This window comes from Protopterus annectens, chromosome 3.part1, assembly GCF_019279795.1.
Source record: "Protopterus annectens isolate FY-2018-M chromosome 3.part1, PAN1.0, whole genome shotgun sequence".
NCBI classification, from domain to species: Eukaryota; Metazoa; Chordata; order Ceratodontiformes; family Protopteridae; genus Protopterus; species Protopterus annectens.
In genome coordinates, this window is record NC_056732.1 from 1277336637 (window position 1) to 1277358092 (window position 21456).

General features: G+C 38.2%; 1 protein-coding gene across 1 annotated transcript in view; it reads left to right on the forward strand.

Moving 5' to 3' along the window:
• The window catches only part of ZC3H3 (zinc finger CCCH-type containing 3), a 3466749-nt gene that overhangs the window by 2597465 nt on the left and 847828 nt on the right, over positions 1–21456 (forward strand). The gene's annotated exons all lie outside the window — the stretch shown is intronic.

Genomic DNA, 21456 nt, shown 5'->3' on the forward strand with positions numbered 1-21456 from the left:
ATATTTTTGCTTTGTCTTTTAAAATTGTTCCAATCGTTGACTGGCTACAGCCTAATGCCTTTCCAAAGGCAGATGGTGCTTCACCTCTCTCACATCTCTTTATTATGCCCACTTTATTTTCCAGGGTCATTGCTTTCCTTTTCTTTGGCACATCACCAGCACGTGCATTGGATTTACTTTTTTGAGGCATGGGTCACGACGCCACCAATGCAGAAGTTCACAAAAGTGTCTGGCTGCGGTACATTAGAGTACTAAAGTGGAGCTCTACAGGATACACATGCAGTACAGTACTAGAGCCTGCAGCCACACACTTATCAGGTCTGATTGGTCAGTGCTACCACTGTCTACATCTAATTAACATTTCAGTTCAGCTGATCTTGCTTTATACAAATGAGTACATAAAAATGCAGTACATTACAGTTGAATGTTCCAAAACAAATGTGATAAACTTACCTCTTTTTAAGCTTCACTTCACATTTCTGTACTACAGGCACCAACCACGAATGTTTTATACTCTTTCCTAAACCTTCAAACCTCTGCCAGACCTCCTCCTGTCACCTAGACCCTAGTGAGCCTTAATGTCATTTGCCTATTCTACTGTGCAGTACAGTAACTGCTTTAATACTGTGTAATGTACAAGCCAGCAGTTTGTACCAGACAGATCACCAGTACAGCGATCTCTTAACCAATCGGATCTCTTGTTCTCAAAGAAGGCAGAAGTAACTGCTCTAACAAGACACGTGAGCAGCTTTATGAACAGGAGAAATGGGGGGAAGGAAAGTACATCAGAATTCTTTATTTTAAGGTAACATTTTTGCAGATTTACAGATTTTTATTTCTTTCAGTGTTTTTTCCAACATTGCGGCAGCCTGTTCATATCTTTGGGTTGTCCACATGGATGTTTGTAACCTGGGCACTGCCTGTAAAAGACATTTTCTTCCCCAACATTTCGACAAAAGTAGTCCCTAGGGGATTTTTAAATTCAGTCAACTCATTACACTTCCAAAAAAAGCATGTTGCTAGTTACCTTTTTTGCATTACAACTCCAGCATTTGCTATCTATCTGAGGAAAAATTATCTGAAGTCTGCTTTGGGTTTAGAACTTGCCTACAGAAGCACTTCCAAACAAAAATCCTAAACCACATGGACTTTGTCGCATACTTGGGAATCATACAGTTATCCTCCCCTTATACCATTGTAAATTGCTTTTCCACTCTTTCTTCCTAATCTTTTCTAGCCTATTCTAATTGATTCCTATGGTTATTATGTAGTATTTTGTATGGCCTACTATTTATTCCTTTTTAACGGCAGCTTCTGTTCTAGAGTGAACTAAAATCTCTACCAGACTGGCCTTTCACATAGCACTGTCCTTATACATTTCTTTTTGCCATCTGCTCTGATTTCAGTCCCTGGTTGGGAAGGCATTCTCTAACCTGCAATCCAAATTACTGCTTGGCCTAGTCCAAGTCAGTTACCTTTCCCTCTCCAGTCATTTTTCTCCCAATGCCTTCCTTCTTTTCCAATTTTCTGTAGTAAATTCCAAGCCATCTGGCCTGTTGTCTATACTTTATCATTTCTGTTGGAAAAATCTTTCTTCGTTCCCATGCTGTCGTAGTTCTTATAATACTTTCTGCAACTATTTATATATATATATATATATATATATATATATATATATATATATATGTGTGTGTGTGTATGTATATATATATATATATATATATATATATATGTGTGTGTGTGTCTGTGTGTGTATATATATGTATATATACATATATATATATATCTATATATATATATATATATATCTATATATATATATATATATATATATATAAAATACTCTGTATGGCTGCTGTTATTCTCCTTAAGGATTGGCATCAAAAATTATTCTCTCTCGTTATAACTTCCCTCTACTTTCCCTTTCCTCTTTGATTTGTAACTTTCTGCTTGCATTTTGTATATGAGCCTAAAATGGGCAAATCTAAACCAGGTAATCCTAGGCAACCTTGCTTTATGGTAAGGGATCAGTTCACCTACTTAACTCTCACCCTATTTCCCTGCCAGATAAATTCCTTCAGTTCTTTATCATCCACAACTTCTCCTCTGGTTTATGAAAATATCCCTGACCATTATATGAAACTAAAAGGATTAAAACATCTTCACTGCTTTTATCTCACTATGCATATCCATAATCAAGAGCTTCCAGTTTCTCAGTTTTTCTCATCTTTTTGGTCTCTTCCCACATATCCTTAGCTGTCATAGTAACAGGAGCAATGGGTATAATAAAAAAGAATCTGCAGTCATATTTAGATATACTGCTAATACATGTAACTGCATATGAATTGCAGGAGGAGTCAGTTTTGGGCACTTTGCGGGTGCTGCCAAGAACACTTTTGGCTGATATCAAAGATTGAAAGAATACTAATTTCTAGAAATTTAATTATGCTCTGACTTAGGAATGGGGTTAATTATTGTTGCGGTGTTATCATTTTTAATCCACACACCTAAATACTTTATCCAAACATGTCCGTATTAATATGTGTATTGCTGAGCCAATTCATGTGGTGGGTACATGGTTTACTACTCTAACCTTTGTTTTGTCTTCATTAGTTTTATATCCCAAAATTACTTGAATCTGTCTCATAATCCTTTTCTGGATTGATCAAGTACAAAAATCATATCATCTGCAAATAGTCAATTTACCTTGTTTACTATAGCAGTTATATCATTGAATTTGTTAGCCCCTTATTTTCTTTGTCAGTGGCTCTAAATGTAAAGCAAATACATGTGGGGAAGAGGACATCTCTTCCTGGTTCCTCTGTTCAAACACAGCTCGTCAGAGGAGAACCCGCCACCTAAAGTTCTACCTCCAACCCGTCACATATTCTCCTTATAAACCCATATTATTATATCAGGAAATCCCAACTTACTCTATTGAATGCGTTCTCTGCATCAAAACCTACAAGGAATAGCAGTATTTTTTTACATTCTAACTCCCTCTGGGTCGTCATTGTTCTGTTAATGTTGTCAAATGGTTGCTTCCTCTCTACAAAATCACGATGATCCATATCTTTCACTTTTGGCAACACCATTATCGTGCTCTTGTCTAGTATAGGTGCAAACACATTATAATCATGGTTTAAAAATGAAGTGGGTCTGTATAAAGCTGGGTCTGAAGGGTCTTTACCTCTTTGGGTAGTACAGCCACTACATCATTTTTCCAAAGATGTTGGTGCTTCCCCCCTTTTAAAGTACTGTTAAAATCTCCCAGATCTTTATCACTTTCTTCCCTACTAAAGTCTAAACTTCCATAGGAATAACGTCTGTTCCTGAGACTTCCCTGTTGATTGATTATACGTCATAGTTTGTCCCATCTCTCCCTATCTTAGCTATTAATTGTTGACCCTCATCTTCCTTTAACATTTGCACAATTAAATGTTCTATAAGTGTTTCCATTTTGCCTTTTCTCAGATTTTGCATTCCTCTTCTTTATACAACATTTCCAAAATATCTTGAGGTTTTGGTGATTTTTCTTGCCATAGGCTCCCGTAGATTGTCAACACCCCTTTCTACTTCTACTTTCTGTAGACCAAGTTGTTGTACTACATTTTTTGTTCTCTGAAGTTATCAAACAATATTTGCGTAACAGCAACCTTTCTAAATGTATGCATATTATCTAAATACATCCTTTCCCTTTAGCACTTTGCATTTGCTGATACTCTTGTTTTGTGAGGCTACCTTTGTTCTGCAGATGTCAGTCCCTCCAATTAATTGCTATTTATACCATGACCCCCCATTAATATTCCAAAACGTGCACACTGATTGGTCAGCGTGCACATTGTAAATCGACTTATACTAATGGAAAAAGGTCCAATCGCCCGGACTTTTTCCATTAGTACAAGTCTTTTTTAAAACACTGTCTCGCTATGTTAAAGGAGTTTAACATAGCAAGACAGGTTTAAAAAAAGCAACGGAGATCTCCGTTGCTTTTTTTAAAGCTGTCTCGCTATGTTAAACTCCTTTAACATAGCGAGACAGTGTGTAAAAAGCAACGGAGATCTTGCTTTCTCTGTTTCTTTTTTTTTTAAACTTGTCTCACTATGTTAAATGGGTTTAACATAGCGAGACAGATTTAAAATAAGCAACGGAGATCTCCATTGCTTATTTTAAAGCTGTCTCACTATGTTAAACCCATTTAACATAGCGAAACAGTTTGTAAAAAGCAACGGAGATCTTGCTTTCTCCGTTGCTTTTTTCAAAACTGTCTCGCTATGTTAAATGGGTTTAACATAGCGAGGCAGCTTTAAAATAAGCAACGGAGATTCTCCGTTGCTTTTTTTAAGCTGTTTCGCTATGTTAAACCCATTTAACATAGCGAAACAGTAAAAAGCAACGGAGATCTTGCTTTCTCCATTGCTTTTGCCCACAGCCCTGATGTACTGCGTAGGCATACACATGCGCAGTACATCAGAACTGCCACAGAATACCAGACAGCTGCGGAAGGGCAGCAAGGAGGCATTATACAATGCCATTATTTAAGAAAAGTAATTATTTTTTTTCTTAAATAATGTCATTGTATAATAGCAGTAACCCACTTCTAGGTGAGGGTAATCATGGATTTACCCACGGTTGGCTTTGTTTGGCCACTCGGGCTTCGCCCTCGTGACCAAACCACACCAACCATTGGTAAATCCAGCATTATCCACACCCAGGCGTGGGTTATTGCTATATTACTTCATTTCCATCTCTCTCTCTCTCTTGTTGTTACTATGTTTCATTTTATTCTACTCCCTAGCCATCCCTTTTAAAGTTGTTTTATCTTTCCTAGTAAGTCTTGAATCATTTCTACTTCCCATTCCTTAAATTTCTTCTCTTTTTTAACAGAATAGGAAAGCACCAGTGTCTTATTTTTTACTTCATTATCCTTCATCTTAATCTTAATTTGTCTGATCTGAAATAGTTATTGGATATGTCACAAATCTTTCAGTTAAGAACATGTGTTCCTGTGAAATATAATTTCCATCCGGACTATCTCCATTATTGTACCTTGAGGGAATAATGTGTACATTCTGTCATTGTTACTGAATTCATAGATTTCATACCAAATATCCATGTATATATATTTCTTCTGAAACCTGTCCTGTGTTATATTTTCCCTTTTATGTCACCCAGTACATTCTCACTGTTACAAATCAAGTTCCAGTCCCAACCCATAAATAATAATCCCTGTTGAAATTTTTCCCAAATTCTCTCAAGATCCGTAAAAGCAGTTTTAGGTCGAATGTAAGTATATGGCAGCATAATCTACCCTCTGCTTGCCAATAATCCTCTTACTACAACAAGTATAGGATTATAGGATGTTACCAGGCTAATGGCCCTTGAGCCCTTACAAGCCTAGCCAAAGTTTATCCCCAAGAAAGAAACCTCAGTCAACACCTGTCGACCCTGTCAGTGAGGGACAAAGGTGGAACCCCTGGGACAAATTTGTGGTTTCCCATCCACCCATCAAGGTGGCACTTGAAGAGGGTCGGCGAGGTACTCTGTTTGACATGTATGGGAAGTCTATTCCAGAGACGGGGCAGCCTCTGGGAGACAGACCTGTCTCTCCAACAGGTTTTGTTGATCTCACATATTAGATTTAGGCCTATCAAGCGAGTAATGCATGAGGAGTTAGACTTACAGGTATGGAGCATGTCTAGTAGGACAGAGTCCGATATTGCCTTTTAGGCAAGACACAGATCACCACACAGATTACCTCTGAGCAATCTGTATGATACCGAGTAAAGTGATAGTGATTTGAGCCTGTCTGCATAAGATAGGTGTTGGAGGCCATGGATTGGTTCAGGTATTTGTAGAGGTACATACCAAATGGAGCGTTATACTCAGTTATAGGTCTAATGAGGGAGGAGTACAGAGAAGTAATAACTTTATTTTTTCTGGATGCAATCCCTTTACTTATGAGATGAACCAAGTAAGAGGCTTTTCTGACCACTGCTGCCACATAATTGTCGAATGTGAGATTGTTGTCAACCTGAGTACCCAGGTCTGTCACCACGGGTTGTGTTCTTAAGGGGTTGTCGTTGATGTGGTAATCAGTAGGGGCCATGTTTTTTGCCGAACGTTCTGATAATACATTTTTTTGCATTTAACTTAAGGCCATGACTTTGGCACCAGTTATTTGTAGCTGTGAGATCCTCTTGCAGTATGTTAATGTCATTTGGGGAGTCAGTGACAGCACCCTACTTAGTCATCTGCTTTGGTAAGCCACAGGCCCTTGGTCTTTGCCTGGACCTCTGAGAAGTAAATGCCAAAGAGTAAGGGTCCCAGGACAGATCCCTGGGGAATACCACTACTGACAGGTCTGCTGTTGGCAGTGGTGGCATCTATTTTGACCTTGTGGGTCCTATCTGTGAGCCAGTTAACCATTCATCTGAGGAGTTGGGGATTAACACCAAGTTGTGTTAGCTTTTCAATGATGCCCGAGTTGATATTTGTGTCAAAGGCCTTGGCCAGGTCAAGGTAAGCTGTATGTACTGACTTTCCCTCATACAGGGCCTTGGTGACGGTCTCAAAGAAGTCAGCTAGGTTCAATAGGCAAGATCTGCCCGTGACGAATCTGAATTGGGTGGGGTTGAGTGTTTGGAGATTGCCTATGTCCTTGTTTGAGATCCATAATAATATGTTCCATGGCTTTACAGATCAGACTTGTCAAGCTAATGGGGCGATAGTTTCCCGGGTCAGTAGTGGCACCACCTTTGTGCAAGGGGATGACAGTGGTGGTTCTCTACTCTGCTGGAATTAAGCCTGTAATTAGACTATGGTTGAATAGGGTGCTCAGTGGCGAAGGTAGCTCTTGTTCGAGATGGTCCAGAATACAGCCTGAGATATTATCAGGTCCCATAAAAGCTGTGTTCTTTGCCTTGGATAAGGGCCTTTAACACTCAATTTGCAGAGATGTAAGGTGTGGGACAAGTATCGGTCTACCAAGTCTACCATTATTGTCTTTTTTCCTCTTTTCTGTCACTTTTAGAGCCCCTTTAACAATCCATGTCATTTCCTTTTTTTCCTGATATTCCTCTGAATGTCCACCTTGAAATCCTTTTTTTTTGGTCAAATTCACATGTTTATTTCTATCCAAACGTGTCTCATGTAGCATTGTTGTCTGTGCCCCATGCTTCTTAAAGTAATTCAATACTCTCTGCTTTTTTGTGTGTACCTGTAAAGCCATTTATAGTCCATATTAACACAGACTAGTCATTATTATAAAACGCTATTACTCCCACCTATTATGCATACCAGTTGTTTTGAATGTATTCTTCCAACTTTTAATTTATCTATTCACACTGAGAAGTCTAATCTCTTGTGTAACTTTGTCATTCCCATATGAACTCTTGTCATTTTTTAAGACTTTGTGCTGTAGTGACAACCCTAAAACAAACTACTAATTAGATTTTCTAACCCCCTCCCTTTAACTTGCAACAACCCCAGAAATTATATATGTTAAAATAAGTGACTGCACCTATGGGCTTAATTACCAATGCTGAAATGTATGGTAGAGTCTCTTTCCCCACTTAAACTGATTGCTGTTTGTTATTTTCTTATTTCTGCTTGTCCTCAGGATGTGAAAAACTGTGCATGCTTTGTGTACATTAACTTTTTGTCTTAAGAAGAAGCATACTGGCTTCATTGAATTCATTAAGTAGTAAGGTTGCTGAGGTGGCAAATACTTGTATAACTTATTTGCTTCCCACAGTTTCAGAATTCATTGTTTCATTGGGTTGCTTGCCACTGTACCTCAAAATGTTAATAACTGTTTATCTTGTGCATTTTACTCTGCAGACAAAGTTCAGACCTCTCATGATTAATTGCTTGCACCTGCAGACTGCTTTTCTTCAAGTAAAACAGTTGACAATGGAAAAACAAATCCACTAGTAACTTTGCAAGTGCATGGAAGTATATTTGTAGATTTCACTCAGATCACAGTGTTCAGATCTCCCATGATTGATTGATGGAAGAAATAATTAAAACTGATGTAAGAGAGAACCATTTTTCATGACATGCATTTTTTACCCCCGCAGTTCAGGCATACAATGTTACATTAATTTTAACTTGGTTCTTCCCAGCCTTTCCTCACTTTTAGATTTTAAAACCAGGATACATTACAGCAAAAAAAAAAAAAAGTGCTTTCTTGTGTTACTGACTTTTAACTTGTACTATAGCCACTGATAAGACTTCCACTACCTCACATTCAAAATAGCCTGCCTTACAGTATACCATGCAAATTATATCCTGATTTTTTAAAAATGCCAGTATAAGCAAACATTGTTTTTCTTAGTTACTTCTTCAGTCCAGTTAACCATAAATGATACAAGTAGGGGTCTTGTTTTACACTTCACCCGTTAGTTTAACATAGCCAACAAAATCTTCAGTCTTTTTCAGCAATATATTTGTACATGTTAATTTCTCCACCCCTAACTGCAGTATTGATCCTATGATTAGTATAGTAGGCACATATCCATGTGGAAGATGTAGTGTATGTAAATATGTGTGTAATACATTCAAGTATATTAATGGAATCTCTTTTAGATCAAACTATAATTTTTGATGTAATACAGAAGGTATAATTTATGCTATAAAGTACCCTTGCAATATGTTCTATGTGGGTGAAAGCAAGAGGGCTTTTAAGCTCAGAATCCAAGAACATGTTAGGGACATTAAAAATGCTAAGCCTGAAAGCCCTCTTGCAATACAGTTTGAAAAATATCATAATAAAAGTCCAGATGGTTTGCAGTATACTGTATTAGAACAGATTTGTGGAAGGGGATGTAATTTGGATCTAAAGAAAAGGCTTTTGTATAAACAGACTGTTTTTATTTTAAAGTATGGGACTTTAAGTCCAGTAGGTATTAATGTAGAATGTAATTGGAATTTTATTTTTAGTTTAATTGAAAGTAATTATATAATTAATGATAATTGGTTATGCTATAAATGCTTGGGTATTTCTTGTGTCTTTTATTCTCCTTTGAAGGCTCTAAGCCAAGGCGGTAGGGATTTTTTATTAAATTTTCTACATTGGATCCTGGTTGTGTCATTTTTCCTGTTTGGCCAAAAGTGGTGGATGTGCTTAGTTGTTGCGGCAGTTCATGATGTCCAGTGATCCTTCTGCGAACTTGCTGAAGGTTTTTAGGCAAGAGTTGTTAGAATCCAGTCAGAGAACTATGGACCAGTTCAATATACCAATGGGTGAGAGAAATATAGAACATTTAACTCAGGGGAGTGACAATGTCATACCCTGAAAAAAGTTTTTGTTAGATAAACAACATAAAAGAATTAATAATCCATTTTCAGTGTTGGGACAGCAAGTGGGCAATTCTTTGTCTACAGAATGTAAAGAAGCCTTTGATAAACTTGATTGGCTCATGTCCAAAGAATTATCAGTAAATCTGAACTGTTTAAGCTTACAACGGTATTTGGAGTTGGACATTACTCCAAGGGGACTGAGGGCTTTTAAGAATCCTACTATGCCCTTTAATACCCAGGATGAAAGTGATTAACGATTTCAAACAAGGTGGGTAGCCCACCGCTGTTCCATAGAATGGATCAGTTTACTGGTGAAAGAAACAGGCTTATGCAAGCTAAGCTGCGAGCAGATATAAATGTAGCCTGTGAGTCTCTTTCACAGTTATTTGGCAATGATCAACTTCAAAATTGCCTTTGTGACATTAAAAATAAGCTTGCAGACTTTGAACAAGATTTACTTAACATAAAAAAGAATAAACTACATTGAGACATTCGGGACAACAATAATGGCGTGGCATTTACCTGGAGAACCAGTAAGAAGCGATGCCCCATGCAAGCCCGTTCAGGGGAACGGAGGGAGGTGCTACAGCATAATGGTGGCTCAAGAGTCTATTCTGAAGTATCCACTGAATGGGAAAGTGATTCTGGAGATTTTCCAGAGTTGCTGGCTGCACAAGATTCTCAGTATATGAACCGGACATTTCGGAGGGGGCAGATAACTGAATATGGGGACTGTAGAAATAAAATAATGAAAACTGCTCCAGAGCCCACAGATAACCAGCCATGTGAGGGACAGTTTTCTACGTATCACAGGTATAAATGACTCCGGTGGAATTAACCAAGGGACTAAGCACACACAGTATGTAATTCTGTTAATATTGGGAACAAAACTGGTTATGTTATTAATCTGTCAGGTTATATACTTAACAACATAGAAAGTGAAGTGCTTAATAAGGGTTTAAAATTTGTACCTACTGTTGTTCCTAGATTACATATGCGTAAAAAAGATATGTCCTGTTTAGCTAGGAAATTGCATTTACTTGATTTTTTTCAATGTAACAAAACTGAGAATCAAGAAGTGAGAATTAATTCTGAGGAATGTATATCAGAGGATGACAGTTTTTACTCTTGTATGTGAGAAATTAGATGATGACACTGTGTGTACTGCTTATTCAAAGTTAGATACTTCTAATGTGCTGAAAATTCAGTTTGTGCCACCTTTTAATCATATGGGGATAGTACAATTTTCCTCTATGGTTGATTTTGCGTTAGAAACATTGTATAATGATTTTTTGATGAATAGGAATTCCATTCAGTATAATCTTACAAAATAAGAGTGGCAAGCATTATAGGGACTTAGTAAAAATCGACAACTTATATTCAAACCAGCAGATAAAGGAAATAGTTATAGTAATGCATTTTGCTCACTGTGCCAAGATGTGTTATGACCATTTAAATGATGTCACTACCTGTAGAAGGAGCTGTACGAAAGACTATGAGGACGCCATTGGTAAATATTTGGACCTTTTGAGTAAGGGTGTTAGATTGGACTATTTCTCTCATGATGATGTTAAAAACAAATTTGGTGTACAGGGGGTGTGAAATTGCTAAATTTTACTGTCTGCCCAAGATACACAAAAATATGCATAACCCTCCTTGACGTCCAATTGTTTCAGCATGCAAATATTTTCTAAATAGTATGGGCAAGTTTCTACATAATTTCTTGCTGCCATATGTTACCAAACAAAAAGATAATTATGATTTTTTTAGAAAAAATAAAATTTATATTATGGTCAGTGGAAATGTATTGGTTAACTATATACGTTAAAGGTTTGTACACCAGTATTGAACATAGATATGGACTTGGAGCATTAAGAAAACATTAGAGGATAGCCCTTTAACATATTATATTATTGAATTATTTGAGTTTTGTTTAACTAATAATTTTTTTGAGTTTGATGACAATATATTACATCAATTACAGGGTACGGCAATGGGGGCAGCTTTTGCCCCCATGTATGCCAATATAATGATGGGTCAGTTTGAGATGGATTATTTGTATAGTTTAAAGGTTTTTCAGGAACATGTAATACAGTATTATAGATACATAGATGATTTAGTTTTTATTTGTAAAGGGAGTTATGAAAAAGTTATTAATTTTATTGATGAACTTCAGAACAATCCATTTGCTTTAAAGTTCGATGGTGTACAAACAGGTAAATCAGTAACATTTCTAGATATCTGCCTAACTGGGGAAACTAATGGAAAGATTATAAGTAAAATACATTGCAAATTTGAGGAGGGTATACATTTTCTTGCAGCAGATAGTTGTCATCCACCCCATTTAATAAATAATTTACCCTATGGGGAATTCCTTTGGGTTCAAAGACTTTGTAACAATGGCCCAGATTTATTACGTGAGCTTAATATAACAGCTAAATTATTTATTGAAAGGGGCTATTGTAAACAAAATATATATGCTTTGATGAACAAAGCTAAAGGGAATCTCCATAGACAAATAAATAAACCACAAATATGGCAATAGTAATATAAATAATAATGAAATGTCCAATTTAAGAAAAATGTATGTGGTCACTACTTAGGACATTTTATCTAGTGAAGTAAAAGGTGTGATTAAACATTATTGGAATTTTCTTGTAAAATTTAAAGAACTTTCTGAGAAAATGTACAAGGTACCCATATTTTCATACCATAAGGGTAAAATCATTCGATATATATTAGTACATGCTTATTTCTCCACCCCTAACTGCAGTATTGATCCTGTGATTAGTATAGTAGGCACATTTCCATGTGGAAGATGTAGTGTATGTAAATGTGTGTAATACATTCAAGTATATTAATGGACTCTCTTAGAGCAAACCATAAGTTTTCATGTAATACAGAAGGTATAATTTATGCTGTAAAGTACCCTTGCAATATGTTCTATGAGGGTGAAAGCAAGAAGGCTTTTAAGCTCAGAATCCAAGAACATGTTAGGGACATTAAAAATGCTAAGCTTGAAAGCCCTCTTGCAATACATTTTAAAAAATATCATAATAAAAGTCCAGATGGTTTGCGGTGTACTGTATTAGAACATATTTGTGGAAAGGGATGTAATTTGGATCTAAAGAAAAGGCTTTTGTATAAAGAGACTGTTTTTATTTTAAAGTATGGGACTTGTAAGTCCAGTAGGTATTAATGTGGAATGTAATTGGAAAGTTTTTTTTAGTTTAATTGAAAGTAATTATGTAATTAATGATAATTGGTTGTGCTATAAATGCTTGGCTATTTCTTGTGTCTTTTACTCTCCTTTGAAGGCTCTAAGCTGAGGTGTTAGGGATTTTTTATTAAATTTTCTGCATTGGATCCTGTTTGTCGTTTTTCCTGTTTGGCCAGAAGTGGTGGATGTCCTTTGTTGTTGATACAGTGTTGCATTAATTTTAACTTGGCTTTTCCCAGCCTTTCCTCACTTTTAGATTTTAAAACCAGGATACATTACAGCAAAAAAAAAAAAAAAATGTGCTTTCTTGTGTTACTGACTTTTAACTTGTACTGCAGCCACTGATAAGACTTCCACCACCTCACATTCAAAGTAGCCTGCCTTACAGTATACTATGCAAATTATATCCTGAATTTAAAAAAAAAATGCCAATATAAACAAACATTGTTTTACTTTGTTACGTCTTCAGTCCAGTTAACCATAAATGATATAAGTAGGGGTCATGTTTTACAGTTCACCCGTTAGTTTAACATAGCCAACAAAATTTCATTTTTTTCAACCACTTCTTGCAAATCCATATTTCACTTTTCTAATCCAGTGTCTAATGGGTTGATGATTTATAGTTTCCCATTTATTCACTAACTTCACCGTGTGGCTGGTCTTCCTGTTCATCTCCATCTCCCAACACCATTCTCTCATTCAAGGCCATCATTCTCTTGATTCTTTTAGTCAGCTCCTGTGTTTTTTGATGTCACTCAAACATTTACCTTTGGAACAATAAAATATGCTTCACTGACAGAGTCTGTCTGTGAAGTTTAGTACATCAAAATGAGAAGCAGAATCACTTTCTGCTTGCTGGTTCACTCTTTATTGGCCATTTTTAATTTCCTCCTTAGCTTGTCCTTTGCTCCTTCATGAAAATATATTCTCAACACCTAGATATAGCAGCTTGACTCTTGCACCTGCCCTGATTGCTGGAATAAACCTGCTTCTCTTTTGCCTGCTGTACAGTGAATAATCATTTTCTACAAACACACTATTGTCCTCAGTTGTTAATACTTTTCCCTTCTGCAACAGCTTTCTTAGTAGCAGCTCATTATTTTGGTATGATTGCAACTCTACTAAAACAGAAGTAAACAGTAAGGTGCTCAAACGAGACAAGGTTCGGTTAAGTTGACTGTAACGTAATTTATTTGAACAAAAATAAAACAACGTTTTCGCTTCTGTTACACAGAAGCTTCTTCAGCATGCCAAAAACTAAAAGCTCACATATTTTAAAACTCATATAAAGCATGTGACTGGTTCAACTCATTACAGGTTTAAAGAAACCCAATTTTAAACAACGGCTTCATATTAAAAGTGAGTACATATCCGAATGCAAGCCAATAGTTACACTTACAAGTGTATCAAAAATATCAATTTAAAAAACATACATTCAATAAAAATGAATATATAAAATGTATAATACTTCTAATCATGTTCGAGCAGCCTAACTAACTTAAAACCATGTAAATTCACCAATTTACCCTTTTGTACTTATAGTAAAACATAAATACTAATTTAATTACTGAAGTTGTGAAACTTAAAAATAACAAGTGGCAATATTTGTTAATAAATTATTAAGCCACAGTAACTTAATAGAACCTTAAAGGGAAACCCTAACAACAATCTATGAACAATGTGGTGCAAAATGAAATATACTATCACCTGCACAGTGACAATAGCAAAGGAGCTGGTAACCAGTCCCCTCACCTTAAATAGCTCTTATACTTTAAAATAGAGGCTATATTACAATTTATGGGCATTGACCAAGTATTGTGTGATAAAAGAGGTGGCCCCCAGTCACTACTATTAGAGACCCGGGAATTAGAGTGGCAATTACAATTGGATGCTTTCTCTTTTCCGGGCCTCAACGACAATTGTAATATAGCCTCTATTTTAAAGTATAAGAGCTATTTAAGGTGAGGGGACTGGTTACCAGCTCCTTTGCTATTGTCACTGTGCAGGTGATAGTATATTTCATTTTGCACCACATTGTTCATAGATTGTTGTTAGGGTTTCCCTTTAAGGTTCTATTAAGTTACTGTGGCTTAATAATTTATTAACAAATATTGCCACTTGTTATTTTTAAGTTTCACAACTTCAGTAATTAAATTAGTATTTATGTTTTACTATAAGTACAAAAGGGTAAATTGGTGAATTTACATGGTTTTAAGTTAGTTAGGCTGCTCGAACATGATTAAAAGTATTATACATTTTATATATTCATTTTTATTGAATGTATGTTTTTTAAATTGATATTTTTGATACACTTGTAAGTGTAACTATTGGCTTGCATTCGGATATGTACTCACTTTTAATATGAAGCCGTTTGTTTAAAATTGTGGGGTTTCTCTTTAAACCTGTAATGAGTTGAACCAGTCACATGCTTTATATGAGTTTTAAAATATGTGAGCTTTTAGTTTTTGGCATGCTGAAGAAGCTTCTGTGTAACAGAAGCGAAAACGTTGTTTTATTTTTGTTCAAATAAATTACGTTACAGTCAACTTAACTGAACCTTGTCTCGTTTGAGCACCTTACTGTTTACTTCTGTTTTGGCGTTTTTTCAAGTGTTTAGTATGGCAACTCTACTAACGTAGGTTTTGGCTACTTTGTCATGGCCATATTTAGAAGCCACCTTTTGTACATTAGCTGAAAGTAGAACTGCTTTTTTGCTGAACAGCTGCAAGATTCTTTTCAGCCAAAGTTTTTTTTTTTAATCCTTTTCTCATAGACATTTCTTCCTTTCTTCAAATGTTTTCACTGCTGGTATTTACATAGTATAGTTACAAGCCAGTAACTCAATTTTACCAACATTGATTGCATTTACTGTTTTTTTTACAGTTTTCCCACTGGGAGAGCTGTAATCAACCTGTTAATCAGTGTGTGACCAGTTTGCAAGTCACCTACCAAAAGTTTGTCATCTTAAACAGCCATAAGGATGCAACTTACTTTTTTTTTTTTTTTTGAGAAAATTGTGTGTTAGTCTATTGAGGCTATTGCTGGAGTTAATAAACAAATATTGTCTCATCACATCTTTACATTGTGATCTTGAAGTGTGCCTGCTCAAAGGTCCATATGGCTAGTTATCTTATGGTCCCTGTAATCCCTTGCCTAGTATTGTTCCTTTGTTCCCTTGACTGTAGGAAATGTTGTAGCACCGTAGCAATCCACTCTAACTTTGAGAAGCTTTGACATGGTGGGCTTATTGTCTTGCTAAAAGTGCTTAAGCTATTAGATTTAGTATGGAAACCCTCAGCTGGTTCAAGAATGAATTTAATGCCAGGCATTTGAGTGCATTTCATCAGACCAACTCCATGGGTCTTGTGTAAGAATGTGTCCTTGGCTTTCTGCTTTTCTTCTCTTTCAGCAATCATTTGCAGGGACCTTCTTGGACTTAACATTATCCGCTTCTCAGGTAGTCATGCTTGCACAACATTGCAAGGCATATGTCATTTTTCTACTGATCTTGGTGCCAGTTTCATCTAGCTTCTAGGACATGGGTGTATTATGTTCTTCCAGAATGCGTACTCATAGGTTCATAGGTAGGTACTAGGCTATTGGCCCTAGGGCCTATATAAGCCTAGCCAAAAGGTACTCTGGCTTTTTCCACCCAAGAAAATTATTTTCCTGTGCCCCTGTCGAGCAGAGCCACAGAAGTGATCCATGCAGTGAATTTCCGATCTCCCATCCAATCATCAAGATTTTTCTCAAAGAGTGCTAATGAAGAGCTTTGTTTGATATAGATAGGTAGTTTGTTCCAGAGTATGGGTAGTCTCTGGGACAGGAATCTATCCCTCCAGCATGTTCTGTTTATTGGGGTGGCAAGGTTTAGGCCCCTAGAGCGTGTAGCTCAGAGGGAGTGGGATTTCTTTAAGTGGAGCATGTCCAGCAGCTCTGGGTTTGACATAGCTTTGTATGTTAGGCAGAGATCGTCTCAGAGTAGGCAATGTGCAATGGAGTAAAGCTGGAGTTCATTGAGACTGTCTGCGTAGGGCATCTGTTTGAGGCCGGTAATCCTCTTTTTGAGGTATTTCTGAGGCCTTTCCAGTTGTAGATGTTTTGTGAGGTACATACCAAAAGGGGCGTTGTACTCTCTAATGGATCTAGTGAGTGATGAGTAGATAGGAACAATGACCTTTTTTTCCTGGATGAGAAATCTTTTGTGATGAGGTGTGCCACGTAGAAGGATTTCCTGACTACTGTGGCGATGTGATTATCAAAGGAGAGGCTACTGTCCACCTGTGACCCAGGGTCTCTTATCACACTTACGGTGTTAAGTAGACCACCGCCTCTGTGGTAGTTCATGGGTATAGTGTTTTTATCAAAAGGGATGACAGTGCACTTTTTGGAATTGCGCTTGAGGCCATGGCTTTGACACCAGGCATCTGTCTCAATGAGGCCCATTTTGTAGGATGTCCACATCGTTAGGAGTTTTGATTATGGCTCCTAGTTTGCAGTCATCTGCGAACTTCATTAACCAAAGACATTCTGTGTTAGCCTGTACTTCAGAGAAGTAGATACCAAAAAGGAGAGGACCCAGGACTGAACCCTGTGGTACTCCACTTGTCACTGGTCTGAAGTTGGATTTGGAGTCTGCTACTTTCACGTGTGGGTTCTGTCAGTGAGCCAATTGGCAACCCATCTTGTGACATAGGGATTTATACCTAGTTTAGTGAGGTTATCTATAATGCCGGTGTTGGGGATGGTGTCGAAAGCCTTGGCAAGATCTAGACAGGCTGTGTGAACCACCTTACTCTCATCTACGGCTTTGGTGACCGCTTATAAGAAGTCTATCAGTTTTAGGAGACATGATCTGCCTTTTACAAACCTGAACTGGGTGGGGTCCAAAGTTTGGAGATTACCATAAGTTCCATGATGATACGTTCCATAGCCTTGCAGACCAGGCTCATCAGGCTAATGAGGTAGTTCCCAGGGTCCATGGTGGCTCCCCTTTGGGAAAGGGGATAACCGTCACTGTGCGCCATTCAGTGGGCACAAAGCCTGAGGTGATGCTATGATTGAACATGGTACATAGGTGGGGTGCCAGTTCGTTCTGTAGTTTGTGTAGAACGCAGCCTGGGATGTTGTCAGGTCCCATGGATGCTGTGTTCTTGGCTTTGAAGAGTGTGGTTTTTACCTGTGCAGCCGTGATTAAAGAAACTTTGCATTCTTCCTGTATAGAGATGGACCCTTTAGGGGATGAGAGGGGGGTAAAGTTAACACTGAACCTATCTGCCAGGATGTTGGCAATATCAGTTGGTTCTGTATATTTAGTGCCATTGTGCTGTAACTCAGAGCAGATCTGAGTGTTGCCATTGAGATTCTTGACATAGCTATATAATGCTTTGTGGTTGTCTTTAGAATCAGTGGCGATTTTGTATTGGTAACTAGCTTTGGAGGATTTTATGAGGGATCTCCGCTTTGTACTGAAGCTGACCACGGAGTTCCTCCAATCTTGGGATTTTACTCTTTTTTTGCAACCATTTCTTTCTTCTGTTGTAGAGTTTGGTTATGGCAGTGGACCACCAGATTGGCATCCTTTTTTAGAGGATAGCATCTTGGTTCTGTTAGGGATTGCATGATCCATGCACTCGTGTAAGTGCTTATAAAGTGCATTTGTGTAGGATTCAGCAGTCGTACCTTTATTGTCCGTCAGCATGGGTGTCTTAAAGTTTGCCACTTCTGTCTTAAGAAGCGTGAAGTTGGCTTTGTAGAAACTTTTTATGGTGGTTTCCCTAATGGGGGGGTGGGAGCGGGATGTGGATGTCTAGGGTGGTTAGCTTGTGGTCGGATCTGACCAACGAGGAATTGACCTTTGTTGTGGAACACCAGTTGCCCATGTTGGTAATGACCAGGTCTAGGATATTGCTGCCCCTGGTGGGGATGTGGATAAGTTGATCCAAGGAGCTGGAATTTATGAGTTCCAGAAAACGTTGAGCACAAGAGTTGGTACATGAGTAGTTTTCCCAGTTAATGGTGGGGGTAGTTGAAGTCACCCATTATTAGGGTGTTAGGTTGTACCCTAATATTTTCCATTGTATCAGGAAATGAGGAGGGGGAATCCTGGGGCATGGTGGGGGATCTATAGCAAGCTATAATTTTTTTGTGGTCTTGCGCAGAGTTAGTTGCACTTGGATAATCTCGGATGCGTTATGCTGAGCAACTAGCCTGGAGATGTGGATATCTTTAATGAATATGGACACGCCTCCGCCTTTAGTGTTTCGGTCCAGGTTAGGTTGCCAAAAGGTGTGGTATGAATTATAGCCTGGTAATGCAGGGGTGCTCTCTGGAGCCTTGAACCAGGTCTCTGTCACTGCACAGATGCCGATGTTCACCATTTTAAGGAGTGCCTCGAGTAAGTGCAGTTAGAGGTTTAGACTTCTATCACTGAGTAGCATTACCTCAGATTTTGCGTGCTTGTACCTGTTACAGTGGTGAATTTGTCATTTGAACCTTCCCTAAAAAAGGCACTATAGGGGTGGCAAGAGCCTTAGCCAGTATCCGGAATCCCAAGGGCGACAGGTGCAGGCCATCTCTGGCAAAGCATTGTGGTCTGTCGATCATATCATCCCAGACAGACAGATACTGGATCCCCTTAGAATGACACCAGAAGCTTAGCCAATTGTTGAAGTCCATAATTTTGTCCTTGTACTGTGGTATCATTCTGGGTGATGGCAAGATGCTACTCAGGGCTAGGGTCATACCTGCCTGGGCTACAAGATCAGACAGCTCCTCCACGTCTCTTTTCATGTAGTCCAGGGAGGTACGTCTCAGGTCATTCACACCAGCATAGACAATGACAGAATCATATTAGTACTTGTTGTGGAGTGACCTGAGTGCATGCATTATGTGGCTAATCCTGGCACCCGACAGGCAGCTGACAGTAACTTTCTCCTTGTTTAGCCTGGTGAGTAGAACATCAGTGTGCCTGACTATAGAGTCACCGATGACTAGAGTGTTGGGTACGTTGTTATGCCTTATGGGCTGTGGTTGAGTGGCACACTGAGTTTGTGGGCTGTGTGTCATTTGGGTTGTGCTGAGGTGAGGAGGTTGCTTGAGTTTCTGCTTTGGAGATCCTTGTTATTTGGGCAGAGTTTTATTGAGAGTCTCAGCAAATGTAGGTGTGTGTTTTGTGTTTCTGTGTGTTTGTTTTGGTGGTGTAGGTTTTGAGGGACTATGTGATGAGTGTGGTGTAGTGCAAGTGTTTACCTTCTTCTCTTGACTGTCTAGTCCAGTCTTGGGTGAAGAGAGCTTTGCTTCCAGTTTGGCTATATAAGTGCATCTCTCTCAGATTGTAGTGTTGGGTGGTAGGAGGAGAGGGTTGTCTGTGTACATGAGGCAATTGCTGCATTGCCCCAAGATGCCCTTGTATCATTTAACCTTTACTCTCCCATCTCCCCCCTTCTTTTTCCAACTTCCAAGCTACTCACTTTAACCCTCTACAGTATTAAACCCAGCCAATAACTCTGGCTATTAGTTGCTACTTCTCATAGCGGGTGATGGCTCCTCTTTTTGTCACAATCATTATACACCTGCATATTTAATGGAATTCCTGACTGTTTCTCCTGGAAAATGTATTTTTTTTATTTATTTTCTATATTTTCAGTGTTTGTTTGGCAAAATGTCTAACTCCATGTTGTATTAGTTCAGTGACATTTGTATAACACTGTATAAATTTGCTTCTCTCTCTCTCTCTTTTTTTTTTTTGTAAAGTGTTTCGGAGCTTTTCTCCCCGGCCTCCGCTGTAAATGGTGCTGATCCAGCTGGAATTTCCCGGTTAACAAATGCAAAATAAAATAAATAAAAATAAATAAATGCCCAGATTCATCAGGTAGATGGGAGAAAACACTGGGAGCTGACCCTTAGACATGCCTGGTGAGGTGCTTATTTATTAAGAACTATAAAACGTTTTCCTCTAGGCAAGTGAGGAAAGTTGTGTGTTGTAGTAATTTGTAGCTTATTTAGTGCTTACAGTGAGTTCTGAACAAGTGCTGAGCTCAAAGAAACAGATTTGAGTGCGGAAACTAAAAACTGGCTAATTCTAAGAAACAAGATTAAGCTAGTAGGCTTCCATCCAACACAGAAAGGCTTGGGGGCTCAGAAGCTTACAACCAGCCCTGGATACAGCAAATCTGTATCTGGACTAGACTACTTACAAGAAAGGCAGGAAACAAGCTTAGAAATTGTTTTTGTTTTGTAAAGTGGAAAGAGGAAAGGAGGAGCAGAAACTAAGTGGGTTGGCCTTCTCAAATGTTCTCCGTGGAATAGGTAGAATGAGGTAATGACACTAGACTGGAAGGAGTGTGCCAGATCAAATTTACAGTAAGGGCGGGCAACTGCAAAGCCACCAAGTATGATACACTCCTTGGCAGGAAATCAGAACAAAAAACCCAAACAGATGCTTAATAAATGTAGACAATTTCCAGTTAATACCTCACACACAGTGAAACTATCTAGAAAAGTATGCAGCAGACAGTAAAAATACTATAAATAACTCATAAAAATAAGCAAAATACAGTGATGTGGTGTAGAAGGATAAAGACCTGACCATGGCTCAGGTTACCTGGGTTCTGTTAATGACCCTGAAGGGAGATGCTGGCAAGAGTGTGTGGGTGTGCCCCTCCTGGGGAATAGAGGGAGGGAGGGGCACATACTTGGAGCAAACACTATAGGTTTATTTCCTTGATGGAGACAATGGAAATTACCATGAAATGTTGCTTGAGGGTGAGGGGTGTCCATTTGGCATCAACCCCTTGGTGAAGTGAGTAGAAGTTCACCATTGATCCCTTGCATGTCTCACCAACTCTGTGTTACTGTGCATCTGCATCGTAAGGTAATGAAAAGTTGTGCAAGGGGATGTACAGTACAAGATGCTTTGGCTTCAGGAATAA